Genomic DNA, 14,542 nt, shown 5'->3' on the forward strand with positions numbered 1-14,542 from the left:
GAAAAGGACTGGTCAGTGGGAGGGAGAGAGATACTGATGAAGAGTGAGCTAATTAAATCAGGTGGACATGGGAGAGTGTGTTGGCAACTCTTGACTGGAGGGGGGATGGGAAGATAGAGAGAGAGGGAAGATGGTAAAATTGGCACGAAACGAGAGACTGTAAGGGCTGACTCAATAGGGGGAGAGCAAGTGGGAGAAGGGAGTAAGATGTATGTAAACCTACATGTGACAGACTGATTGGAATGGTAAATGTTCACCTGAAGCTTAATAAAAATTAAAAAAAAAAAGATAAATTTAAAAAAATAATAATAATAAAATTTTACCTAAGTCTTCCAAAAAAAAAAAAAAACCCTATGGAGCAGTTCTACTCTGTAACACATGGGGTTGTCACGAGTTGGAATTGGCTTAAAGGCAATGAGTTTGGTTTTGGTTTTGGACAGACACCTTTATGGAACCTGGGAACAGTACCCCACCTTCTGGTCAAGATCTAAACCTGCTGTTAGAATCTCACTCTCTGCCTTAGTATCTGGATGCTTATCAAAGGAGACAGGTGCGCACACACCCCGGGCCCCTATGTGAGCCACCGTGGATTGAGACAGCCTTGGCATAGACGAGTGTGTCAACTGCTTCCTGAGAGCCTGTTTGGACTGCAGAAGGCAGAGGGCAAGGAGGAGGGACTCATGCCTGAGCCATCCCCCCCTACTCACCCCCACCAACCTCACTGGAGCCCCCACTCTAGGAGGGCCAGAACACACCTCTGACCTTCCCCAACCCCCAGCAAGGCTCCCCCAGTCCTCTTAACAAATCCATTTGAACAGGTAACTCATGTTGACAGGATTTTATTATGGGATATTAATGGAACTGGATTGGATGTGGGGCTAAACCTTTCCCTAGCTGGGTTTCTGTGTTCAGTGGGCCTCCTCTCCCCTGCACCCATCACCATCCCTCCTCCTTCTAAGAAGTCTGGGAGAGGGTCTCTCCTCCTCCCTTCTTTAACACCTCCTCTTCCCCGGCCCCAGAGACTATACCAAGTAGTGATTCTAGGCAAAGAGAAAATTGGGATGCGGTGGATGATATCCCTGGATGTGTAGGGGTGGACGACCTTCTTCCCAGGATGGCTGTTCGGGAAACATGAGATGTTGGGTGGAATAGGATTTTTCCAGAGAAGTGTCCTAAGCCTAAGGCTTGGTGGCAAAGTGTTGAGAGAAGATGGTAACAGGTAAAGAGTGGAGGGGCGGGGGAAGGGGTGTGTTGCTGCAGGAAGTCAGGAGGGGAGCCCCAGTAAGCATTTTAGCTTCACAGCCCAGCCCCACTGCTGCCCCTTCCAAGAAGTTCTCCCTGTATGCTCCATAAACAAGGGGGAAACTGAAGCACAGAGAGGCTAAGTTACTTGCACAGGTCATACAGCTAGCAAGTGGTAAACAGGGAATTGGGCACAGGACTATGTGACTTTAGAGCCAGAATCTTTAACCAGCAAGCCACAATTGCTCTCTTGGCAGGACAAGGAACAGGAAAGCAGCGGGGGTGGAAAGGTCAGAAGGCCAAGCCCCTGTAATGTGCCAGCGCCTAAGTCCTGGCATTATGTCCCTAAGTCCTCTCAGTCTCCCTGCAGGTTAAGTTCTCCGAAAAGGTCCCCAATTAACAAAGAGGAAGCTGAGACTTGAAGAGATTGAGAAGCTCCTTTTCCACGTTTGCTCATGCGATGGGCCTCCCACAGAAGCCCTCCCATCCCCAGACCTTGCCGAATAATGCCCACACAGTCTTCACACTCAGAGAGTGGTACTCTGGGTAGCCCTCCTGGACAGTCCTTTCCCCTGGTCTCTAAGCCCGCCTCCCCACCACTGCTTCCTGCCTCCTCTCTTGCCCATTCCCCTCAGTCCTGCCCTTCACCAAGGCCTGGCCTATGTGTTCTGTTTCCCTGGTCAGCTACTGAGTTCTCTGAGGCAAGGCCCTGGCATGAACCTCCTCCAGACCCGTTCCAGTGCCAGGGTGCCCAAGGTGTCCAGAACAAATGGGCTCCGAAAAGAAGAGGTTCGTGGTGGCCACTGAGGTGAGGCTTCCTGCCAGAGGCTGGTTGGATTTGACAAGAAGTGATGAGTACAGCCATTTAGTGGAGTCAGTGCCAAGACTGGTTCTTTAACATCTTCATTACCAGCCTAGGAACCACATGGGCCTGATGAGATCGCCTGGTTGGCTCATGGCTCTGAGCTCTTTTTTTTTTTTTTCTATTTTCTTCTAGTGGATTTTATTTTATTTCCAGAATTTTACTTATTTTGTTGTTGTTGTTGAGAATATTTCACAGCAAAACATATACCAATTCAACAATGTCTACATGTACCATTTAGTGACACTGATTACATTCTTTGAGTTGTGCAACCATTCTCACCATCCTTTCCTAAGTTGTTCTTCCCTGATTAACACAAATTCACTGCCCCCTAAGGTTTCTGTCTAATCTTTCAAGTTGCTGTTGTCATTTTGATCCTATGTAGATAGTTCTTAAAAGAGCATAATGCTCAAGGCAGACGTTTAATACTAGTTATGCTAAATTATTGTTTGGTTTTAAGAAGACTTCAGGGGATAGTTTTGGTTTAAGGTTTAAAGATTACCTCAGGGCAATAATTTCAGGGGTTCATCCAACCTTCATGGCTCCAGGAAGTCTGGATTTCATAAGAACTTGAAATTCTATTCTGAATTTTCCCCCTTTGGAGCAGGATTCTTCTAGAGAATCTTTGATCGGAATGTTCAGTAATGTTAGCTGGGCACCATCCAGTTCGTCTGGTCTCATGGCAAAGGAGGCAGTTGTTCATGACGGCAGTTAGCCACACATTTTATATCCTCCTCCTATGCCTGACTCTTTCTCCCTCTTTTGCTCCAGGCAAATAGAGACCAATTGTTGTTCCTTGCATGGGTTTTTAAAACCTCAGGAACTACACAAAGAACTAGGAGGTAGAACAGAAGCACTAAACACATTATTAGGCCAATTAACTGGGATGTCCCGTGAAACCAGGACCCTAACCTTCCAAACCAAGAAACGAAATCCCATGAGGTTTTTGGTTATACATAAGCAGTCTCAGCAGCTACTTTTTTTTTTTTTTGTCACTGTAAATGTATCTGTCACACAGCTTTTGCCAATTCAACTTTTTACAGGTGTACAACTTATTGGCAGCAATTACAGTAATCAGCTGTGCAACCCTACCCTTAATCAGTTTGGTATTTCCATCACTGTTAACCCCCCTTTCCTCCTCCCTCCTGCCTCCGGTAACCACTAATAAACTTTGTTGCCTTTTCTTGTCCTTTTATGTAAGTGAGGTCATACAATAGTTGTCCTTTCGTGATTGACTTACTTCACTCAGCATAATGTTTTCCAGCTCCATCCATATTGTAGCTTATACCAAGACTTCATTTTTCCTGTTGACTGAATAGTATTCCATTGCACGTGTACGTATGTAACACATTCTGTATCCACTCATCTGTTGATGGGCATTTAAGTCGTTTCTACCTTTTGGCTATTGTGAATAGCGCTGCAGTGAACATTAGTGTACAAGCGTCTGTCTGAGTCTCTGCTTTCAAGTCCTTTGAGTATATACCTAGGAGTGAAATTGCTGGGTCATAACAGCTAGGCTGCTAACCAAAAGGTCAGCAGTTCAAATCCACCACCCACTCCTTGGAAACCCTATGGGGCAGTTCTACTCTGTCCTATAGGGCCTCTGTGAGTTGGAATTGACTCGATGGCAATGAGCTTGGTTTTGGTTTGGGTATGACAGTTCTATTTTTAGTGTTTTGCAGAACCACCACACTGTTTTCTACACTGGCTGTACCATTTTGCTTTCCTACCAGCAATGGGTAAGGGTTCCAATTTCCCCACATCCTCACCAACATTTGTTATTTTCAGTTCTTTTTTTTTTTTTTAATCTTAGCCAACCTAGTGGGAGTGAAATGGACCTTATCTTGGTTTTGATTTGCATGTCTCTGATGGCTAATAACACTGAGCATCTTTGCATGTGTTTGGTGGCCATTTGAATGTGGCTCTGAGCTCTTGGTGAAAGCCACAAAGAGCATGGCTTTTGGAGTTTCCAGACCTGGATTCAAGCACCATCTCTGCCACTTATGTCTCTGTGGCCTTAGATGAGCCACATAGCCTGTCTGATCCTTCCTCTCTAAAATGGAAATCATAACGGACACCGTGCAGAGCAAACTAGTTAAGCTCTTCTTTCATTATAATGACAAAAACCAGCTTGCACTGGTGGAGAATGCTGGGTACATCCCAGAGCAACCATGGCTAGGGCAGGAAAGGGTGCACTTGAGCCTCAGGAGCAACTGGAGATGGAACTCACACGGTGTCCAATTCCCTCTTATTGCTCCAATTCTCTGGGCATAGGCTTTCTTCAGAGGCAGAAAAAATGGTTGCTGACAGCTCCCAATATTGCTGTGTTACACTGTCATCCATTAGGAAAAAATTAAGCCACACTCCCAGTCCCAAGTCCAAAAATCCCAGGAAAGAGACTCATTGGCTCAACTCAGTTCAGGTGCTGATCCCTGAACCAATCAACTGTGGCCCGAGAGATGAAGTCATCTTAGGATGCGGAAAAGGGAGTGTATTCCTAGAGAGTACATAGTTCAGGGTTAACAAACAATAGGGCACCGTCATACAGGGTTGTTGTGTTAGAAGTAAATATGACATTTATTGAGTACCAGCCTTGTACTGGGCACCATGCCAAGTGTTTTACATACAGTCTCTCATTTAATCTTCACACAACTCTTTAACATGGGTTCTTTAATTATCCCCATTTTAGGGATGACATATATAAAGGCTTGAAGGAAGAAAATTGCCAGCCAAGAATTATATATCCAGCAAAACCACCTCTAAAATATGATGGCGAAATAAGGACATTTCCAGATAAACAGAAGTTGAGGGAATTTGCAAAAACCAAACCAAAACCACAAGAAATACTGAAGGGAGTCATCCAGTTAGACAATCAATAACATCAGATAACAACCCAAAACTAGAACACAGGACAGAGCAACCAGATATCAACCCAGATAGGGAAATCACAAAAATAAATCAAAGCTAATTATCTCCATTTTACAGAAGAGGAAACTGAGGTTCCCACAGGTCAAGTAAATGGCCTGAAACCACATGGCTTGTAAGTGTTGGAGCCAGGATCCGAACCCAGCCTTCTGACTCCAGAACCATGCTCTCAGCCACTGCACTGTGATGCTTCACAGCAGGTGCTGCACTGGCCACTGTGATATGATGGCCAAGGGTGCCAGATGGCTGGTGTGGTAGATAGTGTATACTTTGTTCACAATTCTCTCTTCTTTCTCCACCATTGTGGGGAGAGTTCACTGCCCACCACATTGACTTCGGGCTTGGCCATGTGACTTGTTACAGCCAGTGGGGTGTGAGCAGATACAATGGGAGCAGAAGCTTTCAGTGAGCCTGTGTGCTTTGGCTCTGCCTCTGGCCATCCTGACCTCTACTTTGAGAGGAGTATGCCTTGGGTAGCCACCAGTTACAGAATGAGTTATATGAAGCAGACCTGGAATCAACCCACAGTTTGGAGACAAGCCTAACTGTGCCCAACTGACCCAGGGGCCCTGAACAAGAGATAAGTGACCTGAAATGTGGGGGTTGTTATTACACATGATTTGTAGAAGCAATAGAGTTGTGCTGCTTGGATGCCCCTTCAAGAAAGAGCTTGCTGTTCAGGTATAAGAGTGCAATTGGCGGACAGCCACCAGCTATAGCCTGTTCGGGATCCACCACAGTGTCCGAGTGACCCAGCACAGCAGAGACAGTAGGGCCTGGCCGTTCTGCCCAACCCCAGGCTCTTCTAACAAGCAGTCTTTGCTCCAGAGCTCCCTGGTGGATTGGCTGAGGCTTTGTCAGATCTGCATTGTGGTTTGAGGCTCTCCCTGCCCAATCCTGCTCCCTCCTTTACCTTTCACAGGTGTTACCCTTCTCCCTAATACACCATTTGCAATCTTAAGTCCATCTCGGCATCTTCTTCCCTAGACTACACAAACACAGTCTTATTGCCCCAAAACTTAATACACTTGGTTCAGATACTGACTACACCATTTACTAGCTGCCTGATGATAACCATACTGTGACTCAGTTTCCTCACCTATTAAAAGGAGATGATAAAAGCATCCACCTCCTGGACTTTCTGTGAATATTAAATAAGACAATCCATGTACAGTCCTGAGAAAAATGCCTGAGACATAGTAAGCACTCAATAAATATTCATTGAGATTACCAAAGGTAGTTTTAAATCTCCATCAATAAATGCTAGCTATATGTAAGTGATACACAGCAAAATGCCAAGTCAGCAAGAATAAATCTTAGGAGAATCTTAAAAGACTGAAGAGTGAGATGGGTGGGCAGATGAGCTGTGATTGTGGATGAGTGGAAGGTAGAAAAAAATTACTGAAACTTCATATATTCTGAGCAGGGGTGGATTATCCCACAGGCAAGGTAAGCACAATGCTTACCTTGCTTACCAGATTATCTGTAGTGAGCAATTTCACATTTTTTCACCACTTCAAAGATTCTGCTTCTCAGGGGCAGGGATCTGGGGACCATGGTTTCAGGGGACATCTAAGTCAATTGGCATAATAAAATCTATTAAGAAAACATTCTGCATCCCACTTTGAAGAGTGGCCTCTGGGGTCTTAAATCCTAGCAAGCAGCCATCTAAGATACATCTATGAGTCTCAACTCACCTTTATCAAAGAAGAATGAAGAACACGAAGAATACAAGATATTAACGAGCCCAAGAGACAGAAAGGGCTACATGAACCAGAGACTACATCATCCTGAGACCAGAAGAACTAGATGGTGCCTGGCCACAACCGATGACTGCCCTGACAAGGAACACAACAGAGAACCCCTGAGGGAGCAGGAGGACATTGGGATGTAGACCCCAAATTCTCATAAAAAGACCAGACTTAATGGTCTGACTGAGACTGGAAGGACCCCGGTGATCATGGCCTCCAGACCTTCTGTTCGCCCACTACAGGAACCATCTCCGAAGCCAGCTCATCAGACATGGATTGGACTAGACAATGGGTTGGAGAGGGATGCTGGTGAAACGTGAGCTACTTGGTTTGGGTGGACACTTGAGACAATGTTGGCATCTCCTGCCTGGAGGGGAGATGCGAGGGCAGAGGGGCTTAGAAGTTGGCAAAATGGTCATGAAAAGAGAGAGTGGAAGGAGGGAGCGGGCTGTCTCATGGCGGGGGGTAGTAATTGGGAGTATGTAGCAAGTTGTGTATGGGTTTTTGTGTGAGAGACTGACTTGATTTGTAAACTTTCACTTAAAGCACAATAAAAACTATTTTAAAAGAAAGATTCTGCTTCTAGGTATGACTGCATCTGTCTCCCAGCCCCACAGCACCTTTCTACAGAATCAAAACCTCTTTTCAAATTTACAATCCTTTTGTGACCCATTGTTTGTGACTAAGAAAAAGGTGAGCCGATTTGTATATGATTCTTCACCATTTTCTAAGCACTTTCATACATGTTTCTCATCTGTCCTTCCAAGAGCTCTCTCAGAAAGCCAGGACAGGCATGGTCTTCCCCATTTTACAGATAAGGGAGCTGAGGCACAGAGAAGCTGTCCCTCACACACACCTACCTTATTCTAGCCCAAGATGTGGACACTTGCTGAGCTCCCCATCCCCACCCCAGGCTCCCATATAACTGACTTCTTCTCTCCATTCAGCTCTCTGCCCAAATGTCGACCCCCCAGAACAGTCTTCCTGTCTCCCATCCAAAATAGATCCACCCTGAGACACTCCACAGCCCCTCATCCTGCTTTGTTTTCTTCTTAGTGTTTTTCATCTTCTTAAGTGAACTTGCTTAATATTTACTTGCCTGTTTGCTAACTATCTCCTAAAATTAAAACAAATTCCATGAGAACAGGGACTTTGCTTTCTTTTTACCTAAGCAACAAGAACAGTATCTGGTACATAGTAGGTGCTCAGTAAATATTTGTTGAAGGAATGAATACGTGACTGGATTGTCTTATCACAGTCCTGTGGGGAGAAAATAGAACACTCTCTCAGGATGTCAGGGATGTGGTCATTCTGACCATCTGGGACCAAAGGGGAAACTAAGACACAAGCCAAAGGCATCTAGCAAGCTGGCAATAGAACAAATCCTCTGAGGCTGGAATCCTTGCTTCTTTCCATTGTTCCACCTGGTCTGCAGGTGAGCACAATGGGAAGAGGCAAGATCAACACATGTAGGATGTTTTTCTTTTCCCACGAGAGGCTAGGAGCACTGGTGGTGCAGCGGTTAAGAGCTTGGCTGCTAACCAAAAGGTCGCAGTTCGAATCCACCAGCAGCTCCTTGGAAACCCTATGGGGCAGCTCTACTCTGTCATATAAGGTCACTATGAGTCGGAATCAACTCAATGGCAATGGGTTTGGCTGGTTTTTATGAGAGGCTAAGCAAGGGTTAATGCTGACTGAGAAAGGTGGGTAGGGGGAGCCTGTAGGGAATTCAGACCTGATGGGTAGTGTTCTGCTAGGGTGAGCTACAGGTTGGGTGAGACTGACAGCAGGTAGGATCTCCAACAAACCTGGCTTAGAGTCATTACCAAGAGCCTGTTCCTTCCCTCTCACACCCCTGGGACCCTCCAAGACAAGTCCAAAGAATACTCCTTCAGTCTTTGGAGAGCTAGAGAAAAAATCAGACCTGGATGTTTGAGGTACGATGTGCCTCAGCAATCCTGGGTTCCAGGGATTTACCCAGCCTAGACCTCGGCAGCCCTTCCCAACCCCTCTTGGCACTCCTTCCTTTCTTCTCCCCTCTTCCAGTGAGGAAGGATGGTGGCTCAATTATTTATGAGGCATCAGTTTCCCCCCTATGTCCAAGGTCCCTTCTTCTGCTTGAAGCTCTGATTTTGTCTTCAGAAAGCCAGGTTTGGACCCCAGGTTGGCCCTTGGCAGCTGTGTGGTCTAGGGGAAGTTACCTGGCCTTTCTGAGGGCTGCTTCTTCATTTTTTAAACGATTTTCATCTTTCAGAGTGGTTGGGAGGATTCACTGAGACAATGTCAAAAAGTCCAGAACTTAATAAACCTTCAGTTGGTATATGTTAAATATAAATCAAAACCCATCGTGTTTTTCTCCCAGCATCAGCCTCAACTTTATGGAACAAAGGGAACAGAATATCTGGCCCAAGATCCAATGACAGGAGGAGAGGAGAGCAGGACCTTTGGGGCTGGGATGTTCTGAGGCTCTCTCAGGAGAGCCGTCTACCATAAAGAAAGACAAGGTTTACCCCCAAGGGGTGAGCCCAAAATACACAAGAGCGTTTTAAAAAAGTGAAACACATTCATGGGTGACAGAGTCATAATGGGATTATTGATTCAAACACAGATCCTCTCTCTTCCCTGAATTTTCTAGTCCCTCCCCCAAAATTGTTGCCGACAGCTAGGTAGTGACTCAGGGAGACAGCAAGCAGGGGAGAATGATTTGGCTGCAATTGGTGCTAAACATGACCAACACCGAGGCAGTGGGAGGGAGGGCAGCATCCTACATCTTCCTTAATCTCTCCCTGAGCCTTATTTGTAACAAGGGTGACAACCCCTGACCTCTCAGAAAAGTAGAGTAGATAAAATAAAATAAGGGGCCTGGCACCCACTAATAGCAATAGCAGGAGCCACTGTGTGTTGAGCCCCCAGTGCTAGGCATCACGCTAAGTACTTTGTAAAAATATTACCTCCTTCAATCACTGGACCAAGCTCCATGAAGGCAGGGTCTAGGTCTGTCTTGCCCCCTATGTATTGCCAGTCCAGAGCACAGTATCCTCCTGCATGGTAATAACAATAATGAACACTCGTATAAGCCTTACTGTGTGGCAGACATTGTTTTCAGTACTGAATATTTATCATCTTCGTGACCACTCCAAGGGCTAGGTACTACCACTTCCCTCATTTGATAGATGAGGAAACTGAGGCACAGAGGGCACAGAGAGGTTGATTAATTTTCCCAAGGTCACCAAGCAAGTGACAGAGCCAGAGTCTGAACCCAGGCAGTCTGGCTCTAGGCTCTATATCCTTGCCATATGCAAACTCATGGGGTCAGTGGATGCTCACAACTCCAGTATACGGTTGTCTTACAGGTAAAAGAATTGAGGTTAAGAGAAGCTAAATGATTGGCTAAAAGCCACAGAGCTATTAAGCAGCAGACACAGGATTCAGATCCAGGTACAACCAAGCAGGAGTCCCAGGATGGCACAAGTGGTTATCACACTCAGCTGCTAACAGGAAGTTTGGAGGTTCAAGTCCACCCCAAGGTGCCTTGTAAGAAAGTCCTGAAAACCTGCTTCTGAAAGGTCACAGCCATTGAAAACTCTATGGAGCACAGTGCCTCTGCCACATATGGAGGTGCCACGAGTCAGAATTGACTTGACAGAAATCTTTTTTTTCTTTTTAATGACCAAGTACATGCCTCTGAGGGGGCGCACTACAGGTCCCCTTCTCTCCACCCCCAACCTCCCGCCTGAGCTGTAGACTCCCCTGACAGCCTACGAGTGTCTTGAGGCTGGGTCAGGGCCAAGACGGGCTGCTGTAGAACAGTAACAATGACATTCCAAAACCTCAGAGCCAGCCCCCCAGCCAGGAGCCTGTCAGGAGTCCATTCTGAAGGTGGGGCTGGCTGGACACTGATGCTGGGCCCTCCATCTGCAGCCTCTGGCCAGGCACCTCTCAGAGGGCCTGGGATTGCCCCATCCTCAGCCTACTTCCTTGGGCAGGATGGTAACTGTCTTCCTGGGACTGGAAACTGACAGCTTCAGGCATGGGGTTTGGTCCAGAGATTTTTCAGCTTCATCTCCTGGCAAGAGTCAAGCTTCCCATCACTTGCACGCTTGGTTTTCCATCACTCACGTCTTTGCCCATAGGCTGGCACCTGGCTCATCATGAATGTCCCATGATAAGTCAGAGACATGACAGATGCCATTAACATAACATCCCCATCCAACCTCCCAAGGTAGGCTGTCATGGAGAGGAGGCCGAGAGAGGGATGAAGACAAAAGAGAATGGCTTTTTACATTTTTTAAAAAGGCTGATGATCAAAGAGATTTCCAGTCCTGCACTTTTCGTGACAGCCAACTGGTTCTTTTGGCTTTGACCTGAGGCATGTTGAGGTTTGGGCAGATTGAAGAAGGTCCACCAAAGATGGAAGACAACTCCAGGCTTCCTTCTACTGCTTTCCCTTCTCCCACTCTCCAAAATTAAAAAGTAAAGAGAGGGGAAAAGAAGAGAGAGAACGGCTTTTGACATCAGACTCATTTGGGGTTGGGTCTAGCCTCTGCCGCTTACTAGGCAGGTAGCTTGGGACAAGTTACCTAACCTCTTGGGTAACCTAAGCTTCCATAGCCGTAAAACGCAGATAGAAATTCTTATCTGGCAGGCAAGACGACTGCTTTGCACAACTCCGGGGGGCACCACTCACACTGTTGTCTATGTGAATGGTGCCACTTGGAACCAAACTCCATAGAATACAAGGTGAAGGGCGTGAGATTGCACATCCCTGAGGCGCTATCTTCCAAGTAAGAATCATTAAGGCAACTTTCAGCTGTAGGACCACAGCCTTGCTAACTGTGTTGTAAGGACCAGGGAATATGTCAGGTAAAGGGGCCAGGACAATGTAAGCGCACAGTAGGCGTGGCATTACTGCAGGGTAAGGAGGCCTTTGGGGTGAACAGCGCACCTCTCTCGGACACCTCCTGCATTGTGCAAAGTCCCTGCCTAACTCCAGCTCTCATGTGGACCAGACCAGAGTGGTGGAGACCCACGTCACAAAAACTCTGTTAGCAAGACCTCAGTTCCACGTCCTATAGGGTCTCCTTTTGCCTCTCAGGCTGGCCCCCTGGCAGCCACAGACAGTACCAGACCCCTTGGCAGTGGGGATGGTGAGGAGGGTTCCCTCTGTTTGGGGGTTTGCAGCTTCCTGGCCAAGTAATCCTGACTGGAATCCCTCCCCTAACCTGATTTTCCAGCCTCTGCCCAAAGCAACCATCCCTGTCTCATAGGGTGGCTTCGATTCAAGAAACATTTAATAAAGACCTATTTTATGATGCATACGTAGTTGAAAACAGATAGAAGTAAAAAAACCAAACTCACTGCCATTGAGTTGATTCTATAGGACAGAGTAAAACTGCCACATAGGGTTTCCAAGTTTACGACAGCAGATTGCCACATCTTTCTTCCTTGGAGTGGCTGGTGGATTGGAACAACCGATCTTTCCATTAGTAGCCAAATGCTTAACCACTGTGCCACCAAGTTCCCTAGAAGTATCTCTACCAAAATCAAAAAACCAAACCCATTGCTGTCGACTCGATTCTGACTCATAGCGACACTATAAGACAGAGTAGAACTGTCCCAGTACATTTCCAAGGAGTGGGTGGTGGATTCAAACTGCTGACTTTTGGTTAGCAACCAAGCTCTTAAATACTGCACCACCAGGGCTCCGAAAGTATCTATTAAAAAAAAAAAAGCCTGTTGCTGTTGGGTCAATTCTGACTCACAGCAACCCTATAGGACAGAGTAGAATTGCCCCATAGGGTTTCCAAGGAGCGGCTGGTGGTTTCGAACTGCCAACCTTTTGGTTAGCAGCTATAGCTCTTAACCACTTCGCCACCAGGACCCCAGAAGTATCTCTTAAACCCATTGCTGTCAAGTTGATTCCAACTCAAAGCATCCCTATAGGGCAGAGTAGAATTGCCCCATAGGGTCTCCAAGGAGTGGCTGGTGGATTGCAACTGTTGACCTTTTGGTTAGCAGCCAATCTCTTAACCACTGCGCCACCAGGGCTATACCAAACCCACCAAACCCAGTGCCGTTGAGTCGATTCCAACTCTTAGCGACCCTATAGAACAGAATAGAACTGCCCCATAGAGTTTCTAAGGATTGCCTGGTGGATTCGAACTGCCGACTCTTTGGTTAGCAGCCGTAGCACTTAACCACTACACCACCAGAGTTTCCGCAAGGGCTATAAAAAACAAAAAAAAACAAAAAAAAACATGGGTACGGTCACGTATATTCACTGAAGACACAAATACTCCTCAGACATAACCAAACACCTTCCAGCATTGTTTTTCTAGGCTTGAAGGCTTAGGACCATAGTCTCATGGGACAACTCAGTCAATGGCATAACGTAGTTCACAAAAATCATGACCTGCATCTTAGTGAAGTCAGTAGCATCTGGGGTCTTAAAAGCTTGAGAGTGGCCATCTAAGACACAACTACAGGTCTCAGCTCCCCAGGAGCAAAACAATAAGAAAGTAACCAAAAGTGCAGAAAAGAAACAAGTCTACAACACCCCCAACCTCATCTGTCCTAGGACCAGAAGAACTAGATAGTGCCCGGCTACCACCACTGCCTGTTCTGACCACAATAGTTGGGCCCAGATAGAATAGAAAAAAAAATATGGAGCAAAACTCAAATTCTTATTTCAAAAAAGCCAGACAAACTGGAACAGTAGAGAACAGAGGACCCCCTGAGACTATCTCCCTGCGACTCTCTTTAAACGTGGAACCAGGTCTATCTCAAGATCACTTTTATTGAAATCGCAGAGTGGCACACAAAATAAAGGATATTACCAATAAGATCAGTGTTCTACTTAAAAAAATCCGTATGAGGCCAAAAGGTCAACAATTTCTCAAAAGCAAAGATGAGAAGACAAGGAGTCCAGGAAACTAGAGTACTGGAAAGGGAACAAACAAAACACAATTAAAGAGAATGTTGACACGCTGTGATAAATGTAACTAATGTCACTGAATAACTTGTGTGGAAATTGTCACATGGGAACCTAACTTGCTGTGTAAACGTTCATCAAAAAGTCAATAAAGTATTATTAAAAAAAAAAAAACTTACTGTATGCTAGGCATAATGAGGAGTGGAGTGCCAAGATAAAGACAGTCACTAACCCCAAGAAGGTTACAGAAGAGTTAGCTGAGATGATGGCTTGCGAGGGCTCAGGGGTCTGTGGAGTGTGTGTGTATGTGTGCGTGTGGGTAAAATCACCTTTGCTAATGTCACTTGGGCCTAAGGGAGCCATGCCTTCCTCAAACCCTTGAGCAGGAGCTCCCTCAGCTCAGCTGGGTGGGAAGCAAGCAGCACCACTGCCCACCTTTGGAATTCAGGCTTTTCTCTCCCTCCAGTTTCCTGCCTCATCATACAGCTTTTCAACTAGCACCAACCAACAACCAACCCATTGCCCTCGAGTCAATTCTTAACAACCCTATAGGACAGAAAAGAACTGCCTATTCGGTTTCCAAGGCTATAATCTTTAAGAAAGCAGACTGCCACATCTTTTACCTGCAGAAAGGCTGGTGGATTTGAACCACCAACCTTTTGTTTAGCAGCCAAGTGCTTAACCACTGTGCCACCAGGGCTCTTTTTCAACTGGCACAATTGGCTGCAATTCTACAGCTTCCAACTCAGGAGTTGGTCAAGGGCTTCCCATCAACTGGGTGGGGCAGGGGAGTGGGGGGAGTTCACCTTTCTGTTGCTTTCCACCCCTCCC

Source organism: Loxodonta africana, chromosome 10, assembly GCF_030014295.1.
Source record: "Loxodonta africana isolate mLoxAfr1 chromosome 10, mLoxAfr1.hap2, whole genome shotgun sequence".
Lineage (NCBI taxonomy): Eukaryota > Metazoa > Chordata > Mammalia > Proboscidea > Elephantidae > Loxodonta > Loxodonta africana.